The sequence below is a fragment of the Ambystoma mexicanum genome, chromosome 2p (genome assembly GCF_040938575.1).
Source record: "Ambystoma mexicanum isolate Mex_15411 chromosome 2p, UKY_AmexF1_1, whole genome shotgun sequence".
In the NCBI taxonomy this organism is placed as follows: domain Eukaryota; kingdom Metazoa; phylum Chordata; class Amphibia; order Caudata; family Ambystomatidae; genus Ambystoma; species Ambystoma mexicanum.
Window position 1 is genome coordinate 169592496 of NC_090923.1, and position 20892 is coordinate 169613387.

Genomic DNA, 20892 nt, shown 5'->3' on the forward strand with positions numbered 1-20892 from the left:
AGCAGATCTCCCATTGGGTCCTCTCCGTTTTGGCTCGAAGGGAACTTTGGATAAGAGGAGGCTGAAAACGCTACCATGTCGATCTCCTGAGTTCACAGTGAACAAGGGATAAGGAGCCAAGTATCCTGCAACAAGAAGCTGAGTCGAGGAACCGCTGGTGACCCGCTGAAGGTTTGGTACCCTGAACTGCTGTCGTCCTGCCAGACCCCTCTGCATCTGATCGTCCTAGAAGGTCTGCAAAGGTGCTTCAACCCATTGGAATAGTGGGATCAACTATTCCCGGCACCTTCATCAAACCCTACAAGTAAAGCCTCTTCGGAAGTGTCCCTCGGCCAACCAGTGGGCTGACCAGCTTATGCAGGACGCTTTGCTCTGTCATCGCCGCCGTTTCGGGGAAGCCCTCGAAACTTGGTTTACTGCTTGCTCTGCATCCACGGCACCCTCGCCCCTTATTTCGTACACTTGCCATTCCCAGGTCTGAAGTGAGACGAGTGCGCCCGGACCAGAGTAAACGCGGTTGCCCTGTTGCCCTGCTGTGGTAACAACCTGTGCACATCCGCTGCATTTGGGACACCCTCGACCCTGCATCCTGCTACGCAGAATCTACACGGTGTCAAGATGTCCTGATCATCACAGCTGAACCTGCCAGCAACGTGAACTGAACTGGAGAAGTCTGGGTCTGCCTGCGTCGGGGACCGGTGAGTAGTCCATACCCCAACCAGTGGCCCCTCGCGCAGGAGCCAGTTTCTTTTCTACCGCTGTTGCAAAATAGCGACTCTATCCCGCACTCTCACCCTGCCTCTGCCCACAAGTGGAGGCCTTGCTTGAGTAGTGGGGACGTGTTCTGCATCGCTTCATTCACCTTCCTGAACTACCTGATATCCTTGAAGAGGCCCTCTTTTGTCCATTAGCACCAGCGCGTGCAGGTACTTTTGAGCATAAGGCTCCTCTCTTCGTAGGGCTCGGACTTCCCCCTAGTTAGGTGTATTTCAGATGTCGAACTGGGTCTAATGATTACTTGCACTGCCTGTTTTCCTCCCCATCTAGGTGGTTTACATATTACGTGCTCCTAACTCCTTAGACCCCTCAGTCTTGTATATATATTCTATTGGTTGTGATGTGTTGGTTTACTTTAGTATTATTGTGATTCTTTGCTATGATCGATGTTACAAAGGCCTTGTAATAAATGTGTCTATATTTTTAATAGCTCAGTATACATAAGATCACTGATGCCCCGTAGGAAACCTAACTCCACGGTCCGAGGCTAACCATAAATATATATACACAAAGGAGAAAAGGTACACGTCCTTTAGTCTATTCCATTACTCATCTGTCTAAATGAAGATGATCAGTAATCACCCCTACCTATTAGTCCTCAAAGAATGGACTTGGTGTGTCAAACGAATTTATACATTAAATCATTTTAATTTTTATATTCAAAATTTGATAAAACATTGTTAAAACAACTTGTTTTAAAACACACTATGAAACCCAAGATGATAACCCACACGGTGGGTATAACACCAATCTAATGGGATGAAATATACCACAATGTTTACAACATTAAAAAATTTACAGACACATGACGATTAACATCCACTAAACATTAAACAACTTGTCAATTAACAACATATCCTGACATGTTTCAGTTCTTCAGGTTTCCAAATGCTAGAACTTTCTTCAGGGGAGAGAACCTTTTTGCATAAGTTTTCACCACCATGTGATCCTGAGTCAAAGGGTAAGGTAATCCAACAAAGGAGTCGCCTCAATGAGTGATAGTAAGTAGCGCTAGGGACACTCTCCCATCCAATAGCAGTAAAACTCCTAGAATCAAATTTTTTCGTAAATGGGTACTCCAAGTCACCCTCCTGGTTCCGAAACCTTTAATCTTCACTACAGAGCCAATCTCTAAATTGCAAAATGAACACTCTCATGAGACCCAATGGAGCTGGCGGCATTGCCTCATTTCTTGGACACAGATCAAAAGCCGTCTCGGAGCCATGGCTCTTACTTCCACTGACAGTGTTGTGGGTCCGGTGAAAGGAATCCAGTCTAGTTACGCTGTGTTCTCGGAGGCGACTGGAAGTAATCTCATGAGTGTTCATGTTGCACTCTGCTCCCTGATGGCTACAAGATCCTCTCCGCACCCAGATCCACTCGGTCCAGAGGGGGAGTAGCCCTGATCTTCCAGAGTGGTTTCCTGCCTCTGTCATTCCTATGCAGACCTATTAATCTTTCTAATGCCTTGTCTGCATGCGTTCTTGCTCTCCTCGCCACTCTTTTACCGTGTCTACTATCTATCTGCCACCTGGCCATATCACATCCTTCCGCTATGAGTGGGCGGACCTCTCCTCCTCCTCCTCCCACTTGGCCTCGACCACTCAACTTCTACTTCTTGGAGACCTCAACATCCATCTGGATACTCCCTGCTCCTCCTGTGGACTATTGCGTGAACTCTGTGACTCTTTCTATTCTCCACTCTGGCCCGACTCACTCAGCAGGGCACTCGCTTGATGTTTTGATCTCCTCTGACCTCAGTCGCTCTGACCACTCCTCTCTCCTGGAGTGATCATTACCTCTTTTCCTCACATCTCTCCCTCTCTACCCCTCAGGCCAAGCCAACTCCAACATTGCCACCTACCTTCTCGGTCATCTGACCCATGAAGCGTGTGTCAGTTCAGGCTTTCGCCACCACTTTACTTTACCACTCCTCCTGCTGACTCTTCCCCTGACAAAGCCCTGTTCATGCCCTACGCTTCTATCTCTGACACTCTGGATGTTCTTGCCCCTGTCATGAGGATCCACTTGAAGGCAAGTGCAACTCTTGGTACGACTTCAACCTAGCCACCCTTAAATGCAAGTGCAGGGTTGCTGAGCAGAAATGGCATGCCTCCTGTGCATCCTCTGACAAACTGGCCTGCCCCCTGCTCCAACGACAATACCGGCATCTTATCCTAACTGAGAGCCCACATCCAAGCCTGCATCTCTGCGGCATCGAACAACTTGGACGAACTTTTCAAAATCTTCAGGGAGCTGGCCAACCCTACTGTAGTCTCTACCTCTCCTGTTACCTCCCAGGCCCTCTGCAATGCCCTTGTCTCTCACTTCATGTATAAAACCCAGGACATCCTGTCCACCCTCTAGTCCTCTACACCTCTTCCCCCTTCTGTCTCTGCTAACTCTGGCCCTCCTGCATCCACCTCGCCCCCCTCACTCTTTCTGTTCCTTTCCTCTTTTCTCCCCTGACGAGGTATCTAGACTATGAAAGTCTCATCAAAACAGGTTCTTCCCTGTTCGTCTAAAACCATCAAGGACCACATTGACACCCTTGCTCCTGCTCTGGCCGACTTCTGCAACCACTCCTTTGCCTCCGGAGCTTTCCCCTCCACTCTGAAGCACTCCCTTGTGCACCATCTTCTAAAGAAATGCAGAGCCGACCCCTCATCGCCCGATCTCCATCTCTCCTTTCTGCGCAAACTCCTGGAACAGCTGGCGATCTCCCAGCTTAATCTTAAAAGTGACTCTGTTGGCTGTCTCCATGACCATCAGTTTGGCTTTAGAGCTGTCAGAAGCATGGAAACTGCTCTCCTGAACATCCGTGAAGACCTGCTCTCCAACCTTGACTCTAACATCCCTTTTGTCCTCATCCTACTCGATCTCTCTTCTGCCTTTGACATGGTCATCCATGCCATCCTGCTCAACAGTCTCCGTGATAACCTGGATATCACCAGTCAGACCCTGGCGTTGCTGACCTCTTTTTTTTCTCTGGTAGATCCTCCCAGGTCCAACTTGGGTCCTTCCTTTCCGCTATCTCACTTTCTACCTGTTGTGTACCCCAGGAGTCTAACCTCTCTCCCTGGCTTTTCAACCAATACTTGGCACCCCTTGCTCACCGCATTGCTGCTCTCTGCTCCAACTTTCAGTGCTATGCAGATGACACTCAGCCCATTTTTAGGCTACCCTCTTCCACCTCTCCTCCTTCTCTCATCTCCGACTGTCTTTCTGCTATACAGGAGTGGTGTTCCTCCAATGGTCTCTGCTTTAATGCCAGTAAGACGGAGAATTTCCTCATCGGCACACCTGCACCCTCCTTTCCTGTCACTCTCTGGCCTGCCTCCCTTGGCCCTCTTCCTACGCACACATGTGCAGCCAAGAACATCGGGGTCATATTCAACTCCCCTCTCCTTTTCTCCTCACATCTCTAAGAAATCTAACTACCAACTGCACCTCCTTAGAGGTATTCTTCCTTTGCTTCCCCCAGAAGCGTACTGTTTCTAGAGCTCTGGTTCTCTCCAGGCTGGTCTATTGCAACAGCCTCTTTCTAAATCGGCCTGCTACTACCCTCCGCCCTCTGCAACTCATCCAGAACAGGACTGAGAGACTTGTCCTTGGCCTCAAGCCCTGGGATCGTATCTCTCAATCCCTGAAATCTATTAATTGGCTCCCAGTGCCTGCAAGGATTACATTCAAGACCCTTTGCATTGTGCACAGTGCTTTGTGGCCTAGGTCCAAAATACCTTCAACCCTGCCTCCGTAAATACCTTCCTACTTAAGCTCTTAGCACCTCCACCTCCCTCAGGGTCAGTCGCCATTCCAAGCAAAGAGTTGGTGGTGGCTCTTTCTCGGCCGGGGCCTCCCTCTGGAACAGCGTCCCTGCCACTCTGAAACTTGAGGAGAACTATCTCCGGTTCTGTAAGCCCCAGAAGACCTTCCTCTTTGTTTCTGCCTTCGCTGTCCCTCTCCCCTGCTGATCTGTCTGCTTCAGCATGGTGCACCTGGTTTACCCTCTGATTTCGGGCCCAGGTCCATGCCCACCCAGCCACTCACCCGCACTGCCCTTGGCAACCCTTACACTTGGGTCTATATCTGTTACCCTACAGTCCCCTTACCTGCACAACCCTTGTCTGCAATCATAACTGCACATGCCACCTTGCTGGCTGCACTAGCCTTTTGTTTTTGTTTCCTGTGTCCAGCACTTAAGATTTCTCCACTCTCCCTTGCACCTTCCCTCTCCCCTGCACTTGCACATTCTCATTGTCACTGGGCCTAGTAAGATTGTTGTTTTGTCCTCCCTTGTTCCCCTCCCTTGCCACATCGTGCTCTGAAACACTTGTGTATGAGCACGATACAAATAAAATATCGTATTTCGTATTAGTTCATCTTTGTCAATGTGTGAAAGTAGCTAGCACTTTGCATATCTAAATGCATTTAGAATGATCCAAAGATGTCTACCATGCAGTCTACAATTGCAACAGATAAGAACATTTCATGTTTGGTATTGGTATTTGCTATGTGTGTTAGTTTGCATTTGTGCAGCTGCTTTGATATGATGGTGGTAGTGGAATCGTCTTCAACATTTAAATGTGTTTTTTTTTTTTTACTGGCAAAGATGATATATAATTACATCATCATTAAATAGTGATCGGGTTGTGGTACAGCAGAGAATTCAGAGCCCTCATTTCGAATGGATTGTGTCCTCCCACGTATTCCTCATTTTAGATATAGCCTTACCTTCAACTTTGCTGCTTTGGAAATGTTTTCTCTCTCCACCAGAGGGCGCTCACTCGAGGGGGCGGCGGCGTCGATGTCCCTCTGCGGCATCCGCCGAGCACCATTGTCATCCGCCGTATAAATGCCTCGAGCGCGCCCGTTGGCCTCAGTTCCGTTTTTCCGTTAGCTTTGCTTCGGATCGATATAAACAGCGCTTCAGTTCAAACGATTGTCGTCTTCATCGAACCCTTACACACCGAAAACTGGTTTAAAAAATTCTAGAAATGTGGGAGAAAGATTTTGCCGACTGACCCTCATCGAAATTGCATCTGGTGCCTTGGTTCCGACCATTGTATTAATGACTGCAGTTCTTGTCAGTCGATGAACCATAAGGCCTTAGAAGAACAAATAGGTATACTGGCGGTGGGGTAGGAATCCTTGAAGTTTTCTTCGAGAAGGAGGAAAGACTTGTCTGAGTCTTGAGCAAAAGTCGCAAAGAATCTAGGTCGAGGAGTAGATCCAGGAAGTCCTCCTCTTCTTCTTCCTCTAAAAAGGCAAAGAAAAGACATTGATCTCCCTCTTCCTCGATGTCATCGGCGGAAGTTATAACATGTCCGTCAAGACATGACCCCCCTAAAGAGTGGGAAGCTTTCAGAGCATCTATGTTAAAAAAATTTGAGAACGAGGCCCAGACCACCTCAAAAATGTCTGATGAAGACCATGCCCAAACACACACAAAAAAGTGACAGGGGAATATCCAAGACGAGGAAATCTGACAAAATATCGTCGAGGGTGTCCTCCAGGGAATCTTCCCAAACACCTCATAAGAAAAACCTACCGGTGAATACATCTGAGGTAGAACATAAGAAAAGGGCATTACACCCTCATACGTCATCAAAGTCCTCATCTAATTCTGAAGCCTCTATCGAAGGCGGTCGAACACAAGGGGTCGATGACCCAACCTAAAAAGGTTACGTCGAGTACACAATCAACGATATCAAAGGCTCCTTAGACGGTGTCGATGGTCTCGACAACTCCTTCGACATCGACAATTCCTTCGAAGGCCTCAAACTACCTCGACAACATCGAAGGTAGTAGCTACAACATAGACGCCATTGACTCTTCTGTCGACGCCCTTTACAATGGTGAAATAGACACCAATGTCAAAACCTATGCTACCTGAAAAGGTATTTCACCCAGAAAGTAGACATGATATTTTTAGGACCATGTCCTCTATATATGAAGGAATGTCATCAGGAGAAGATGTTTCACCTGCTGGTGTTGAATTTGGTACAAGGCAAGTTCCCGAGGAATTAGTTGATCCTCAGTCTAAGTTGCAAGATCTATATGAATGCTTGCAATCAGCAAGTGGTCTGGATACCTCTCCAGAATACACATTTGAAAAACCTGACCCAGCAGAACATGCTGATGCAGGTTATAGAAAATTAATGAACAGGTTTACGGAGTTCATGCGATGGAGTAGAATTTCACCTGTCTATCAGGATGATGACATGACTGATATCCTGTCAGGAGAACCTCCGCCAAACCCCATACTTCCATTTCATACAGCTTTACAAAGGAAGGTTAATACTGCATGGGGAAAAACCTGAAACTATTTCGGCAGTAAATAAGAAATGTGTCAAAATATAGACCCTGTCTTTCTGATTGAGAATATTTAAGTAAACGCCCATCTCCAGAAAGTCTGGTAGTTCAAGCAGCTACATCGACTAGGAATGCTGCATACCCTACAATTCCCCCTGATAGGGATGATAAAAAGATTGATGCATGGTCTAGAAAGATTTTTACATTGGGGAGCATGGCTCTGAAATCAACAAATGTATCTTGCACCCTTGCCAGATTTACATATACCCTGTGGGACTGCATGTCAGTGGCAGCTCAACACATCCCGGAAGGTGAGGAACGTGATGGGTTCCTATCCATAGTAAGGGATGGAAAGGGGGTTTCGGGGAATGCCTTCAAGCAGGTTTGGGCACAGCTGACAGTAACAGTAGGTCCATGGCGACTAGCGCAGTGCTACATAGATTTGCACCGTATGTTCAATCGAGGCTTCTTAATATGCCATTTGACGGCTCGAGGTTGTTTGGCAGCAAGGCGGATGAAAGTTTGGAGAAGCTGCAGACCTCCAAGGCAGCGGCGAAATCACTTAGTGCCGCTATAAAACAGCCTCAAAAACGCCCCTACACAGGCGCATCTTCCTGGAGGGGTCCTGCCTTTCGATTTTACTCCTCATTTGGGAAAGGAAGGGGACAGGCCAGTCGGAGAGGACAAAGGAAATTTCCTCGGGGGCGAGGAAGAGGTGCTAGATATGCCCCAGCAGCGGCATCTGTCCCTTTAGCCACTGCTGCAGCTGCCACAAAACTACGGTTTTGTTCCACAAGACCCCAGTGGGAGGCAGGATCTTACAGCATCAGGAGGAATGGCAGGGCATTGCCTCAGATGCTTGGGCACTGGAAATAGTATCCCAAGGGTACTGCCTTCCTTTTCAAAAGAAACCTAAGAATCACCCATCGGGATACAACTCTGCAAAAAATCCAGATCCGCTCCTGTTGCAGGAAGTTTTAACCCTGCTACAGAAAGGTGCAATAGAACATGTGCCTGTAGCGGAAAGGAACAAGGGTTGGTATTCCCCATATTTCCTCACACTAAAGAAGGACGGAGAATGGAGAACCATCTTGGACTTGAGAAGCGTGAACAAGTTCCTCCGGAAGGACAAGTTCAAGATGGTCACACTCTCTTAGATCCTTCAGGCTCTCCAACTTCAAGACTGGTTGGTATAATTGGACCTTCAGTATGCTTACTTTCATGTGCCAATACATCTCAAGCACAGGAATGACCTGAGGTTCGCGATTGGAAATTGTCACTTTCGGTTTCAAGTTCTGCCATTCTGGTTGACCTCTGCCCCGAGAGTTTTGACCAAGTTGATGGCGGTGGTGGCAGCGAGTCTCAGGAGAGGGGGGATTCACGTCTACCCATACCTGGACGATTGGATGATCGGGGCACGTTCTCCGGAACAGGCCCAGGAACATTTGTCCAAGACTTGCCACTTCCTTCACAAACTAGGGTTTTCTCTGAATTTAAAAAAGTCAAATATGATACCATCACAGAAACTCCAATTTATCGGAGCAGTCCTGGATACTTGTTCGGGCAAAACCTTGCCTCCCGAAGAGAGAGCTCACCACATTCTGCAGATGGTAATACAATTCCAGAATGCCCAGTACCTACCAGCCTTTGATTTTCTGAGGTTGCTCGGTCTCATGGCATACTGCATTTTTCTGGTGCCAGAAACCAGATTTAGGATGAGATCCCTTCAGTGGGCCCTCAGAACTCAATGGTGACAATTTTCAGGGGAAATGTCAGATCTTTTACAGGTTTCAACCGGGGTAGTACAGTATCTACAATGGTGGGCTTGCAAGGAACATATCCTCAGGGGAGAATCTTTTTGGCAACCATGGCCTGAGATAACAGTGGTAACGGACGCCTCACTCATGGGGTGGGGAGCTCACACCAACGAGTTGACAATCAGAGTCCAAAATACACATCAACCTATTAGAGCTGAGGGTAATTAGACTAGCGCTGAAGGCCTTCTTGCCCTCTGTAGGGGGAAAGAATGTGATAATGACGGACAACACAGTGGCCATGTACTACCTCAACAAGAGAGGAGTAGGATCACTACCACTGTGTAGAGAAGCAATGCAGCTCTGGTTCTGGGCAATACAAGAAGGGATCTCTCTGTCGGCAATTCACCTAGCCAAAGAGCAAAACACAGCAGCGGACGCTCTGAGCAGGCAGATGTCATGACCACTGTGAGGGGGCACAAGTTGTGCCACAAGCAGGCTCCCATCAGAACCCTGAGGGCCTTAAAGCCACTGCAAAAGGGCTCCTGGAGCCAGTCCTGGCGCCTTTGGCACCAGGCTTGTATGTAAGAAGGAACGGCTGTTCAAACTAGGTCCCATTTATGTACATGGGCCTTTAAATCCAACATGGAAGCACCCACACAGTCTATTTCTAAGAACCAAGCCATGTGGTCTAGTGTTTTGGGTGTGGCAGGCCTGGAACTACTTTCCCTGGTACCACTTTACCTGGGCTATATAAACCACACCCTGACTACAGAACACGCGTCATGTTCTGCAACCTGCAGCGTGACACTCACTGTGTCCAGCTCCTGGTCTTCAGCATCTTCCTGTAATCCTGAAAGAACAAGAACAAAGATTATTCTGTTTTACCTCGGAAAACACCATCCAGCACTCAGCATCTCAACTGGGCTGCAATCTGTGGAAACAGAGGGAAGAAACAACATCACTCACCTGTAAGTACTAGCTTAAGGACTTCTAGCGAACCGCTGCGACAGCTGCTGTTCGAACATTGCGACCTGCAATAACGAGAAAGGGAAAAACAATATTAGAATGCGCGCTTCCAAAACATCGAATTCCATCAGTCTTACCTGAATTCCATCGTGCTACGCCACGCTTCCATCCAGAGCACAACAGCAACATCTGCAAAGGAAAAGACATATTCAGGTTTGCTTTCAATATTAAACAACCGCACAGCGCAGTACTTACCTTTAACGGATTCCGGGGGCTTGTTTTTCATCGCGCTCTCATCCACTCGCAGCACCACAATGGCCTGTGAGGAGGAGGAGGAGGGGAAGAAGAAGAAGAAAACACAGGTTAGCTTTAAAAGATAATAAAGGCACTGCGCTTCGCGCTTTCTCTTACCTATAAAACGTGCCTCTCCATCCGGCACTCCAGCATCAAGACCTTTGCACCTGAAAAGGAGATAAAGACATTAACGAATTCCCACCATAAACAGAACAAGACTTACAATTAACAAACCTACCTACCTGCCTACCAGCAGATTCGGGGTAACAGCAGGCCTGGGCCCAAGGAAGGCGTACTGCACCAGTGAAGCAACTCTGGCAGCTCGCCAACAAACGTCAAGCGCCCCTGCACAAGAAACGCAGGACAGATCACCCTACAAATAACTAAGGTGAGAAAAGAACCCAGTGGGAATGGAATCGGTCAGAGGGAGGTGGGAGATTCACCCATTAGAGACAGTTACCACAAATCCTCCCTTCTGTAATTGCAGATTTATTTTTCAGAACTGGGCAACTACGCATCCAGGGTTCCAGATCTCGGAGCCTTCCTGACGCCCCCGGTGAGCAGAACAGGAGAGCAGTCTCCCACGAGTGGGAACTAGCTCAGGAAGTCCTTCAAGAGATCTTTGCCTTTTGGGGAGCCCCACAAGTGGATCTGTTTGCGACCTTTGTCAACAGAAAGTGCGAACTGTACTTCTCAAGGGAATTTCCCCCGAGAGGAGCTCGAGGAGATGCATTCGTAGTGGATTGGGAGTTTCCACTTCTGGATGCGGTCCCTCCAATCCCTGTAATCCCTCGGGTAATCAGGAGGTTGAGAAAGTTCAGGAAAACCATGATCCTAATTGCCCCAGATTGGGCCAGGAGAACGTGGTACCCAGACCTTTTGGACATTTCCATCTGCCCTACAATACGTCTTCCAAAAAGAGAAGATCTTCTCTCGCAAGAGGAAGGTCACGTTCTGCATCCAGAGGTCAAGGCATTCAACCTTCACGCATGGCTTCTGAGAGGTTGAGATACGATTGGGACCTTTCGGATGACATCATGGAGATCTTGCTTTTGGACAGAAGGCCAGCAACTAAATCTCTGTATTGGTGTTGTTCAATAACTGGTGCAGAGATAAGAATGTGGTCCCATTTCAGTGTAATATTCCTACAATATTATCTTTTCTGTTACATTTGGCTAATCTGGGGCTCCAGGTTAGTACGATTAAAGGATACTTGGCAGTGCCATCCATTTTTAAGAGCTCGTCAGAGGAGGAATCTTACTTTAAGATACCTTTTTAAAAACCCAATTCTTAAAAGGTCTAAATGTATTTCCTCCAATACCCTTTCAATTTCCTGTGTGGGATTTAAACTTGGTGCTAAAGTTCCTCACATCTGATCCATTTGAGCCTTTACACTCTTGTCCATTAAGGCTTCTTACTCTTAAAAACAATACTTCTGATTGCAATGACATCAGCCTGCAAGGTAAGTGAGTTGCAGGCACTTTCTAGTGGTCCTCCTCACACCATCTGTTATAAAGATAAAGTTGTCCTTGGGGTCAAACCTTCTTTTTTGCCAAAAATCGTCTCAGATTTTCACCTGTCACAAAAAATACTACCTACTTTCTACCCTCCTCCTCACACAGGTAAGGAAGAGGAACGGCTATATAGATTAGATCCTAGAAGAGCTCTTAGCTTCTGTATTGCAAGATTGGCAAAAATACGTCTGGGTGACCAACTTTTTGTGGGATACACTCTCCGTAAATTGGGACTAGCTGTGACCAAGTAAACATTATCTAGATGGATAATCCTAGCTAGAACTGAATGTTATAGATTGGCTGGGAAAGATCACCCAGAAGGGTTGAGAGCTCATTCAACCAGGGGCATGGCAACTTCAACAGCACTTCAAAGGGGTGTCCCTGTACAAGATATTTGTGCAGCAGCCACATGGTCATCCATGCACACTTTAATAAAACATTATGCTCTAGACTCAAATGCCTCTGAAGGAGGTCTATTTGCTAAATCAGTACTTCATTCTGTACATGACTAAATACATTTCTGTACTCCCACCTCCAGTACAAAACTGCTTTGGGAGTCTATCTAAGATGAGGAATACGTGGGAGGACACAATCCATTTGAAGAACAAGTTACTTACCAACTGTAACGTTGATTGGATGTTCCTCATTGACCCTCCCAGCCTACCCCACAGTACAGTTTACGTGGTTTGCACTCTAAGTTCTTTAAGGCTCGGGTCAAAAGAGGCACGCCTTTAACTACAATCCATTGGCTACAAAATATGAAAAAACAGAACTGAGGCCAACTGGCGCGCTAGAGGCATTTATACAGCGGATGACGTCGGCGCTCGATGGATGCTGCCGAGGGACATTGCCGCCGCCTCAAGTGGAGCGCCCTCTGGTGGATAGAGAAAAAATTTCCGAAGCGGCAAAGCTGAAGGTAAGGATGTACCTAAGATGAGGAATACGTGGGAGGAACATCCAATCGCAAGAACGTTACAGTTGGTAAGTAACTTGTTCTTCTCACAAATCTTGATGTTGTGTCCTGCTTATAAGCAGTGGGGGATGTAGTGATTGTGTGCTCATAGCTCGAACAGCATTAGCCACTTATATTTTCCTCTTGGCTCTTGAGCAAAGATAGTCTGTTCTTGATAGATCTCATACTTTAATGGTGCTTGCTTCAAAGATGAGTCTACTGTGTTTTCAGTTCAAAATACAGTTTGATACCAAGATCATGAAGCTCACCAACACCTTTTGCAATACTTTCGCTAAAAACTGACTTGGTTTCATTGTTAAAGTTACCACAAGGTGCCTTAGTTTTATGCATTCAGTTTACAAAACTATAATTCATGCAAGTGATGCTTTCCAGCAATTTCAAATATAAGAAATTGCGTGTTTAAGCAATCTGGAGTACGGATTTAAGTATGAGGTTACTGTGGCCAAATCCTCTGACCTCTTTCAATATATTTGTTAACAAAAATTATTTGTCTTAACTGCCATGGGTTTTCCCCCCCAGTGCCAAGGCCTTTCTTTGGTGATTTTGGTATGTCGCCATTCAATGCCTTCTAACGTTTTCTGTTTCATATAGTGTCCTCTTTACCCCATTGCAAATGTCAGGAGATTTGTTTTCTATACGTTCTCTACATTGTCTTGCCAAAAAAGCATACATGCAGTTCTCCCTTCAAGTTAAATTGAAAAAATAAAGCCGGTACAGTGTGTCATTGACAAGATTAAGTGTAGGGAGCCACAATGTAGTCTAATGGATCAGGAATGGAGCATACAGTATTATGTGGCCTGCATAATTCCATAGGGCCTTCGAATAATATTACAGCTCTGTGAACTATGTAACGTGGTTGTATATAGCTTAGGTTGTGCAAGACTGTTGGGGCCCTATTAAAGATGGGGGACGAAATGAAGCAATTGGGAGTGAAGGAAAAAGGCAAGATTTGAAATCTGAAAATGTTGATTAGTGCAGGCCAGAAGTTCTGTATTTTGTGTGTGCTGATATGGTTCTCAGTGAGTTGCGGTTGAGGGCATTTGGGGTCATGAGCATCCAGACGGGAGACCTAGGTATGTAGGTATCGAGCTTGGTTTGCTGCCAACAAGGCATGTGCTCCGACTGCTAGAATGGATCAAAGGTTGCTGTAGAGCTCTGTGTGACAAACTGGTGGGAGAGGTGCAGAGGTGTTTAGTGTGAAGGTGGATTCCAGTTATTACCTCCATGCCTTCCACACTGAGCGGCTAGTCGATGTATGTAGTAGAGTGGTGGGGAGGTTAGTAATGCACGCAATGCCACCTATAGCAAGGCATAACTTGGAATGTCTACACATGAAAAGGCAAACGTGGCATCCTCCCCAAACTTCTACCAGTGGCCTCTGCAGACAGTTTCCATATAAAACATGGACGTACGCACCTAGCCCACGTTTTTTAGTAGGTTGAGAGCTGTCTCAAACCTCACTTTAACTTGCTCAGAGGGAGTGCACAGTAAGGCCTGCTGTGACTATGCACGACACTAGAGTAATGATATATAATGTGTGTGTACATGTATATGGGTGTCTTGTAAAGCACTTGTCTCCTTTAAGCTGCTTCAAATATCTGAAGGGTGTGCGGAGGATATGAGAGTGGGTGAGGGTGGAAGAAGTTCAGGCGATGGTGAAAGGAACCTGTGTGCAAGCTGGTGTTTGGGCTGCAGTAGTGAGCATGGTGAGAAGAAGCCTTGGACAGAGATGTTCTAAGCTTACGGTGCTTTCACTCTTCCTCACTATAGTACCTGCAGACCAGTCCTCCCTATGTACTGGCTGTCTCCCTAATGGAAACATTTACTTGGCAAGCACCTGGTGAGAGTGAGATCACCATTAAAGGACACCTAAGCAGAGCCACAGTATACCACTGATGGCGCAACATAGCCGTGCGGAATACCCTTACACTGCAGCATGGTGGTGTTTCTTTGTAAACTATCATTGAGCACTGATGCATTTTCCTGTATGATACCCCTGCACAATAGCCAGAGTCGGAGTCTGTGTCCCTCAATCAAAAGTGACCATGTGTCTGTAGGATTTAACAATGATCATACATGTTTTACAGCCCTAGGGATTTCATGCACTCGCTCACTATCGCCAAATATATGATTGTAGGTTTTTTGTTACATTAAATTACGTTGCCCTGCTAGATTGAAATGCCGTCTATAACGCCCGAAATGTGTTCCTTTCGTTTTTTACAGCTGGTACTTTGGCAATACTGAACCGGCTGCATCACCACCTCCTCCAAAGGCTGTGCTGTAACCCCCTGCCCTGGTGACCCTCATGGAAGGTTCAAGGAGGGGTCTTCCCCCCCAGCTTTGAAATACTGATCGGTTTGTGATGGTATCTATACTTCCACTGCACTGGTTTTCCCCACTGAGAATTTGGTTGAAGAATTTGAATTGCAATTGAATTGTCTTCAGTTGGTGGTGAACGAGGGGGACCACAAAAGGTAGGTTCATGCAACGACTTTTTGTGTTGATCAGTTTGTGTGCATGTTTTGTTACATTTAAAGCCAGCTACAGACAATCAAGGTCATTTTAAGCCAGTGAGGGCCTGATTTGCTCTAATGTAGTGAATTACCTGTTCTAAGTGCAGCGTGTTGTCTTTCCATCTGGAGCACTTGGCCATCAGCCAAGAGGGAGATCTTGTTTCTCTGGTTAATTAACCATGGTTGTCTGATCACTGAAGGTTCTATCTCTGGTAGTTCAAAGGGGCAACCCTAGAGTGTCCTACGGCTGGTAGAGGCAGGCTGCTCAACAGTAGGCAGGAATGGTAGTCCCACTTAGATTGTCTGCAGAATAAATCTTGCATTGCTGTTCCATAACTTGGAGCACTTATCACTGGCAGTTAACCTTTTTTATGTGCTGTAAAGACATGTCACTAGGCATGGCTCTTAGAGTTTAAGAGCGGAGGGGGACTGGGAAGGACTCTGGACTTGGCAGTGGTGATGTGAATTTGGGGGCATTGAGACTGCCTCTCTGTGAAGGACATTAAGCCTAGGGTAGCAAAGGGAGTCGTTATGCTTCTTACTCATTTTATTCTCAGGCACCACACACACCTTCACATGCACATCACTTCACACAGTTTGTGGGCACTCCCCCCTCCGACCCACTCCCCGACCCCCATTTGGGCTCTCTTCACCTCCACTTTGGATGCAACCCACCTGACATCCACTTTGAGCTGCAGCGCACCCTACCCCTTAGCACGCACACTCCAATGCACATACCATCCTTAATTCTTCATCACCCCCCCCCCCTCCCTTCTGGATCAATGAATTCACATGCAGAGCCTTGCATTAAAAGGGGTTTGAGGGGGAGAGCTGGTTGGTGGCGATGGGAGGGGGGGGGGAGCTTAGTAAACCACACTTCCATTTTTCCTGAGGGCTACTTGTAACGTTGACCACACCTTGTTAGCCCAAGTCGTCTCCACATGGATGCCCTTATGGTCTTCTCTAGACGTCCTTTGATGGTCTTTTCACGTTAATTTTGAGCATCTTAGAGGCACACGTTGCAGAAATCTGTTTTGCTCCAACCCTTTTGTGGTCTCTGCAAAGACACAGGCGTTCAAGGCCAGAACCTTTGTGGCGTTGGTGCCCACACAGTTGTGAATTTTGTCTTTAACCTACTCTGTACAGCGGAGCCCTCTCCCCCACTCAGACTTACAGACAAATACAGCCACTTTGTTCGAGCCTTACCCTACCACGTTGTTCACGTAATGTCACTCGCAGGGCGTCAAGGTGACTCGTTGGAGGCTGTTTCTCTTGGACAGAGGCATGGTTTCAGTGCGTTACTGTGTTTATATACGGGAAATTAATGATTGGTAAAATGTACTGAAAGACTGAGAAGGGGGCTTCTTTTGCTGGGAGCGTGGGGCAGACAGTGAATCGAGCAAAGCAGTACTGAACTTTTTATTTATTTTACTGCAAACGTTTTCCGTTCAGTGGTAATGTGCAGCCCTGCCAAAGTGAGGAGCTGGTCCCATCATAGACGGACTGCAAAGGCATGACTAGGAAGGGAATTTTAAGGTCATGGGAGGAGTGAGTCTTTGGACATCCTTTTTAACGAACGTGTCCGGATGGGTGGGGGAATAGAACGGTTGTTCCCAGAGCCGTCATTACATGAGGAGGGATTTGGGTGGATCAAAGAAGTATGCATTTGTTGGACGTAGAACGGTGATCTACTGTGGAGGAGGAAGCGGAGCAGTTTAATATTAGGAATATGCATTTACATTAAAAAAGCCAAGTGCTGACATACAGTGTAGCTGCTCCATGTCGCTCCTCAGTGTAGTAGGTGAATTAGAACTCTGACATAGTATCCAAGTTAAAATAGTCGTTCGAAAACGAGGCCCAAAATACCACATTTATTTTAGTCGAATTTCTATTTTTTAAATCTTTTTTGCATTTTTTTTATTGCGGGAGGAGACCCCTAACCTACCACATCCACCCACTGTAATTTATTACCTCCTTATAGTAGGTATTACCTCCTTACCAAAATCCTGTTTAAATTGGACTACAAAAATGTGCTATTTTTGGACTCGTTTTCAGATTAGTTTTTTTTCAGACGATACTAAATACTCTTGGCCATTCTCATGCCATGGAGCGATCTATCCACCCTCCATGAAATCTGCTGGTTACTGTACGAAGGATTGCCTTTAACAGTTGCTTATCTGGACACAAACTGGCAATATCCTCCAATCGTATATGAAAACGTCACACTGGATGCGAAATAAATGAGCCTCACCCTTTCTTCATCGCCCTTTAACTGACTTTGCAAGCTCAAACACCACAGTCGGCATGCCTACTATGTCGGCATGCCCCCTCTCATATCTTGGGCGACGGGCCCCTGCAAAGAGGCAGGCAGCACAGTCCCCCATGCAAATAAAACAATGGTTGGACTGCTGTCTGCCACTCAGGCGAGAGGACGGTGCCACGCTGACCCGTAGTTACTTGCCGCAACTATTTCGCATCAAATTAAGGCAAGGAAATGATGTGTCCAGCTATTAGTGCTTCACAATCTTTTTTTAATGAGTTTATTCTTTTCACATTTGGTGTTGCAGACCGACCCATAAATCGTGTGTGGGGCAGATCTAGGTCTTAGAGAAGGTGCCGGATTGCTACAGTTTATAAAATGCTCTTTCTACACTAGTGGTCCATGCCTCGTTACCCTCACGTGTGTATGACCTCACCTGGCAAACGTGTGCAATGCAGCCAGCACTTTTTAAAAATTGTTTATTTCGGTATAGTTCAGCATGTGAACCTTTTTACAAGAAAAGAACAAACAATAAAGTATGTAAATCACAAATCCTACATCGCAAATCTCATAAAAGGCACTGTATGAGTCAATTCACACAGTGCAGCCATTCCCTTGAAACATTTGCTTCAGTGGCGGAACTGTGAAAGGCGGGAGTGCAGGTTAGGTCACCGAGTGCTCATCACTCTGAGATGACTCACCTGGGTGACTCCTACAGTAAGCTTCCATTTCCTCTTGGATTGTAAAATGTCCCACACATGGGATCATTGTCTACCACCGCTGGAAATTGTACATCGGATTTTGAGCTAGCCTGGAGGAACTGTAACACTGCTGACATGGCTGCTGGAGTCTTAGGCCGATGCTCTTTCTGTTTTAGTTTGGTGTCTTTCTTTTGAGCACCAGAAGTCATTGTGATCGGCTCGCAATTTCATGTTTTGCGCGTCCTCGGAGATTTTGGGAGCATTTAGGTCTGAATGACAATCTGGTGCTAAAATGAGTCCTTCCTACAGAATGGGGTGGGGAAATTGGTCAGGGTTGGTGCTGGTCGTGCTATTGCTGTTTTTCTAAAAAAAAAAAAGACATGGTTTTTTTTTTTTAAGATTCTCAACTAGCAACGTGAAGGGGAATACGGTTGGTGACCTGTTGGATGATGCACTTTGACAACCCAAAGCTCCAAACCTCTGAGGAGACTGCTGCATTTTATAGTAGAAAACGATAGGGGCACTGTTCTAGACAAGGCTACAGTTAACATCTGGAAATTGTATTTACTTTTCTTTTGAAGCTGGGAGCTATAGATTCCCTCTCCTAATAATGGTATAAACAATGTTTTTATTCTGAAACCTAGTTTGTTTTGTAATCCATACTTGTGTTGCTCTTTGGGCCCACTTTAAAGATGTTTTTTTTTCTTTAAAGTTGCTCGTCAGATCTGACAGTAACAAAAGTGGGAATCCCTCACGTGGCAAAGAGCCTACTCGTCCAATGCGTCTGGGTCCTATATTTTGTTGGCAGTATTTTTAAGGCAGGCACCAGTGTATGGGACATTTCAAGATGCTGGGGAAACGTCTTAACAACCGAAATTGAGAAGTTCTGCAGCAGTGAAACCAGAAAAATAGGAACATGCTTATGCACGCATTTCTGAAACCACGTGCAACTCGAATAAAGCTAATGGGGGTCTATTTTAGGCACCAGATAGCCTCTTTGTTTCTTGCTGCAAGTTGCATTTTTTTATGTTCCACTGTTCAGTGCTGTCTTTAGAAACTGTGCAATGCACTTTCTCTGGATGATACAGCTGATCTTTAAGCGTGCCCTGAAATCTTAGTTGCAGTTAGCCTTGAATGCAATAGAAATGGGAGAGGGCATCTTCCAACTCTTGAATCTACTTTTCTGGAGAGCCGCAATTTGCAGGGCTCCAGATGTTTCAGAGTACGATTCCCATGCTCCCATAATTGGCTATGCTGGCAAGGGCTGATGGGAGTTTTAGTGGTGTTTGTGCTGCTGGAATGCACTGAAAAAGGCAGTTCATGGATTGATATTTTGCATTTCGTCGTTCATAGTAGCATGCCAACATGCACCCCTTTCTATCTGTACAAGTCTTGGTTTGCGGTTAGTATACTTGCTCCAAGGAAATGTGCACAACGTAGCGGGATGCACACGGAAGGATGGTGACTTTCAGGGAGTGGAAAAGGTCTTTAAACTTCATTGACCATAAGAGCCAATTTGCCCAAAAAGATTGGGGACGCGGGGGTTAAGGAAAACTGCTCCACTGTTTTGGATAGATATGCATGCAAGTACAAACCTAGTTCGGAAGCAACTGTTCACTGTCAAAGGTAACGCACCCATGGGTTGCAAGTAGGGTGCAGGGAAGCTGGGATGGAAAGCAGAGAGGGAGGAGAATCCAAAGTGAAGAGTCTGCAGGGCCTTCCTGTAGTGTAGGATGGAGGGGCTGTCTTCTCTGCATTTGTAACTTGAGAGACTGGGTACATAGGACAAGGCCCGTTTCCTGTGGGTGATCTGACTGGGCAAGGAAAGAAGAGGGACAGGTTCCTGCAGACAATCCTACAGTGTTCACTGCAATGCATTTTAAAGTTCACTTTTACTGGGAATGCTTGATTCACTTATTGTACAAAATCATTTATAATGCATGGCAGCCTGCAGTATTCATGTAAAAGCCTGGCCATATTTGTCTTATTACAGGCTAGTCGCGACATCACAACTGATCTGTAATCAATTATGCTTCAGCTGTGACGTCAGAGCCTGCTGGTTGACCCAGCAAAGGCGCAATTCCAGCTGTCACTGCAGCAGTTAAAGCTATTACAAGCTTTTCAAATTCCTTGTCCAAGTAACTGTTTATGGTCGAATGTTTAATGTGTGCACCATTGAAGTTTTAATAGGTGAGGAAGAAGCTGCATGTTATTACTAATCTTAAATTACAAAAATGAAATTATTTTTCAGTGCATTTTCTTAAAATGTTTGTACTTTTTTTCTGCAACATATTCAAAGCTGTAAATTAGTTTTTCTAAATCCAAACAAGTTCTTCATTAATTGTATGCATCAGCAAATGGAAGATTTCTTACATTAGATTAAGCAAGAGGCCCGGTATGAAAGAGGAAGACGGTGTGTGGCCATGTAAGATCAGTAATAAAATACCCCCTACCGTATGTAAAAATGATATTGCAAGTCACCTCTGAGTTGCGTGACCTTCATATAGACCTTGTTCCTCTTTTTGGTGACAGATCTCCTCCGTGACTTGTAATAACAAACCTACGGTAAGGGGCTACTTTATCATATATATTACACGGCCTGTGGTAGCGGCCGTGTAGTTATGGTTAAGTTCCTAAACCCATGGGAAGAGCACTTTTTGGGGGGCTTATAACTTTGCTCTGCCTGGACGAATCCTCACCAAACTTTGTAAAAAAAAGTATATGGTCAGCTCTGGCAAGCTTGACGTTTTGTCAAGGGGGGGGGGCAAAGTTATAGGGGTGGTCCCAATTATTTTTTATTTCCATAGACTGGATGGAAAAAG

At 46.0% G+C, this 20892-nt stretch overlaps 1 protein-coding gene across 9 annotated transcripts in view; it reads left to right on the plus strand.

Annotated features, from left to right (window-relative positions):
• The window catches only part of TMCC1 (transmembrane and coiled-coil domain family 1), a 987752-nt gene that overhangs the window by 104260 nt on the left and 862600 nt on the right, over positions 1-20892 (plus strand). For all 9 annotated transcript variants that reach the window (XM_069643435.1, XM_069643431.1, XM_069643429.1 and 6 more), the window contains one exon: positions 14820-15070. The gene's annotated coding sequence lies outside the window, so the exon portion shown is untranslated. The remainder of the gene's footprint in view (positions 1-14819; positions 15071-20892) is intronic.